Source organism: Arachis ipaensis, chromosome B7 (genome assembly GCF_059453495.1).
Source record: "Arachis ipaensis isolate K30076 ecotype BB chromosome B7, ASM5945349v1, whole genome shotgun sequence".
NCBI classification, from domain to species: domain Eukaryota; kingdom Viridiplantae; phylum Streptophyta; class Magnoliopsida; order Fabales; family Fabaceae; genus Arachis; species Arachis ipaensis.
In genome coordinates this window covers 19,069,148-19,073,266 of record NC_142442.1, presented here as the reverse complement: position 1 = coordinate 19,073,266, position 4,119 = coordinate 19,069,148, and the positions used below count along the sequence as shown (strand labels likewise).

General features: G+C 37.6%; 1 non-coding gene across 1 annotated transcript; it reads right to left on the bottom strand.

The window, feature by feature from the left end:
- Window positions 1-1,720: 1,720 nt before the first annotated feature.
- On the bottom strand, window positions 1,721-1,828 carry LOC148550504 (small nucleolar RNA R71). Its single transcript, XR_015893687.1, has one exon. It is a non-coding gene; the product is annotated as a small nucleolar RNA R71 (small nucleolar RNA).
- Window positions 1,829-4,119: the final 2,291 nt, after the last annotated feature.

Sequence of the window (4,119 nt, the reverse complement as noted above, 5' to 3'; positions counted from 1 at the left end):
GCATCCATAGAGTCTAAGCATCAAAGATTTCTAAGTTTGGTGTCTTGCATGTTTTCCTTGCATTAAAAATTTTTCAAAAATATGTTATTGGTGTTCATCTTGACATTCAAAGTGTTCTTGGTGTTCATCTTGACATCCATAGCATTCTTGCATGCATTCATTGTTTTGATCTAAAAATTTCATGAATTGCATCATTTTAGTGTTTTTCTCCCTCATCATTAAAAATTTAAAATTCAAAAAAAAATATATCTTCCCCTTTTTCTCTCTCAAAATTTCGAAAATTAGATTTGACTTTTTCAAAAAAATTTAAAATTCAATTATTTCTTATGAGTCAAATCAAATTTTTAATTTAAAAATCTTATCTTTTTCAAAATCTTTTTCAAAAATCAAATCTTTTTCATTTTTCTTAGTTATTTTCGAAACTTCTAAAAATATTTTTCAAAAATCTTTTTCTTAATTTTACATCATAATTTTCGAAAATAACATCATCAATTAATGTTTTGATTCAAAAATTTCAAGTTTGTTACTTGATTGTTAAGAAAGATTCAAACTTTAAGTTCTAGAATCATACCTTATGACTTCTTGTGAATCAAGTCATTAATTGTGATTTTAAAAATTAAATCTTTTTCAAAACTAACTTCAATCATATCTTTTCAAAAATATCTTCTTATCTTATCTTTTTCAAAAAATTTGATTTTAAAATATCTTTTCTAACCTCTTATCTTCTTATCTTTTCAAAATTGATTTTCAAATTTGTTTCAACTAACTAACTACCTTTTTGTTTGTTTCTCATCTTTTTCAAAACCACCTAACTAACTCTCTCTCCCTAATTTTCGAAAATATCTTCCCTCTTTTTCAAAATTTCTTTTTAATTAACTAATTATTTTATTTTTTGATTTTAATTTTCGAAAATTTCAAAATTTTTTCAAGAACCATTTTCGAAATTCACTAACTCTTTTTCAAAAATTATTTTCGAAATTCTCCCTCCCTCATCTTATTCCATTTATTTATTCATCTACTAACATCTCCTCATCTCAAATCACTGCTCCTATCCTTACCTTTGTGTTTGGATTCTTCATTCTTCTTCACCCCTATTCCTTTTTCTTCTTCTACTAACAATAAGGAACCTCTTTACTGTGACATAGAGGATTCCTCTTCTTTTCTTATTCTCTTCTCTTTCTTATGAGCAGGAACAAGGAAAAAGGCATTCTTATTGAAGCTGATCCAGAACCTGAAAGGACTCTGAAGAAGAAACTAAAAGAAGCTAAATTACAACAATCCAGAGACAACCTTATTGAAAATTTTGAACAAGTAAAGGAGATGGCAGCCGAACCCAACAACAATAATGCAAGGAGGATGCTTGGTGACTTTACTGCACCAAATTCCAATTTACATGGAAGAAGTATCTCCATCCCTACCATCGGAGCAAACAATTTTGAGCTGAAACCTCAGTTAGTTTCTCTGATGCAGCAGAATTGCAAGTTTCATGGACTTCCATCTGAAGATCCTTTTTCAGTTCTTAACTGAATTCTTGCAGATCTGTGATACTGTTAAGACTAATGGAGTAGATCCTGAAGTCTACAGGCTCATGCTTTTCCCTTTTGCTGTAAGAGACAGAGCTAGAGTGTGGTTGGACTCTCAACCCAAAGACAGCCTGAACTCTTGGGATAAGCTGGTCACGGCTTTCTTAGCCAAGTTCTTTCCTCCTCAAAAGCTGAGCAAGCTTAGAGTGGATGTTCAAACCTTCAGACAGAAAGAAGGTGAATCCCTCTATGAAGCTTGGGAAAGATACAAGCAGCTGACCAAAAAGTGTCCTTCTGACATGCTTTCAGAATGGACCATCCTGGATATATTCTATGATGGTTTATCTGAGCTATCAAAGATGTCATTGGATACTTCTGCATGTGGATCCATTCACCTAAAGAAAACGCCTGCAGAAGCTCAAGAACTCATTGACGTGGTTGCTAATAACCAGTTCATGTACACTTCTGAGAGGAATCCTGTGAATAATGGGACGCCTATGAAGAAGGGAGTTCTTGAAATTGATACTCTGAATGCCATATTGGCTCAGAACAAAATATTGACTCAGCAAGTCAATATGATTTCTCAGAGTCTGAATGGAATGCAAGCTGCATCCAACAGTACTCAAGAGGCATCTTCTGAAGACGAAGCTTATGATCCTGAGAACCCTGCAATAGCAGAGGTGAATTACTTAGGTGAACCTTATGGAAACACCTATAATCCATCATGGAGAAATCATCCAAATCTCTCATGGAAGGATCAACAAAAGCCTCAACAAGGCTTTAATAATGGTGGAAGATACAGGTTTAACAATAGTAAACCTTTTCCATCATCCACTCAACAACTGACAGAGAACTCTGAACAAAATACTTCTAATTTAGCAAACTTAGTCTCTGATCTATCTAAGGCTACTGTAAGTTTCATGAATGAAACAAGGTCCTCCATTAGAAATTTGGAGGCACAAGTGGGCCAGATGAGTAAAAGGATCACTAAAATCCCTCCTAGTACTCTCCCAAGCAATACAGAAGAGAATCCAAAAGGAGAGTGCAAGGCCATTGAATTGATCACCATGGTCGAACCTGTAAAGGAAGGAGAGGACGTGAATCCCAAGGAGGAAGACCTCCTGGGACGTCCAGTAATCAATAAGGAGTTTCCCTTTGAGGAACCAAAGGAATCTGAGGCTCATCTAGAGACCATAGAGATTCCATTAAACCTCCTTATGCCATTCATGAGCTCTGATGAGTATTCCTCTTCTGAAGAGAATGAGGATGTTACTGAAGAGCAAGTTACCAAGTACCTTGGTGCAATCATGAAGCTGAATGCCAAATTATTTGGCATTGAGACTTGGGAAGATGAACCTCCCTTGTTCACCAATGAACTAAGTGATCTGGATCAACTGAGATTGCCTCAGAAGAAACAGGATCCTGGAAAGTTCTTAATACCTTGTACCATAGGCAACATGATCTTTGAAAAGGCTCTGTGTAACCTTGGTTCAGGGATAAACCTCATGCCCCTCTCTGTAATAGAGAAACTGGGAATCTTTGGGGTGCAAGCTGCTAAAATCTCATTAGAAATGGCAGACAATTCAAGAAAACAGGCTTATGGACAAGTAGAGGACGTGTTAGTAAAGGTTGAAGGCCTTTACATCCCTGCTGATTTCATAGTCCTAGATACTGGGAAGGATGAGGATGAATCCATCATCCTAGGAAGACCTTTCCTAGCCACAGCAAGAGCTGTGATTGATGTGGACAGAGGAGAATTGATCCTTCAAATAAATGAGGACAACCTTGTGTTTACAACTCAAGGATCTCTCTCTGCATCCATAGAGAGGAAGCATAAAAAGCTTCTCTCAAAACAGAGTCAACTAGAGCCCCCACAGTCAAACTCTAAGTTTGGTGTTAGGAGGCCACAACCAAACTCTAAGTTTGGTGTTGAACTCCCATATCCAAACTCTAAGTTTGGTGTTGGGGAGTCTCAACAAAGCTCTGCACATCTGTGAGGCTCTATGAGAGCCCACTGTCAAGCTATTGACATTAAAGAAGCGCTTGTTGGGAGGCAACCCAATTTTTATTTATCTAATTTTTATTGTTTTTCATGTTTTATTAGATTCATGATCATGTGGAGTCACAAAATAAATCAAAAAATTGAAAACAGAATAAAAAACAGCAGAAAAAAAATCACACCCTGGAGGAAGACCTTACTGGCGTTTAAACACCAGTAAGAAGCATGTTTTGGGCGTTCAACGCCAGAACAGAGCATGGTTCTGGCGCTGAACGCCAGAAATGGGCAGCATCTGGGCGTTTGAATGCCAGAAATGCACCCTGGAGAAGAGCTGGCGCTGAACACCCAGAACAAGCATGGTTCTGGCGTTCAACGCCAGAAATGGGCAACAAATGGGCGTTCAACGCCCAGAACAAGCACCAATCTGGCGCTGAACGCCCAGAGTTGTGTGCAAGGGCATTTTGCATTCCTAATTTGGTGCAAGGTTGTAAATCCTTGAACACCTCAGGATCTGTGGACCCCACAGGATCACCTCAGGATCTGTGGACCCCACAGGATCCCCACCTACCTCCACTCACTTCTTCTCACCCCTCTTTC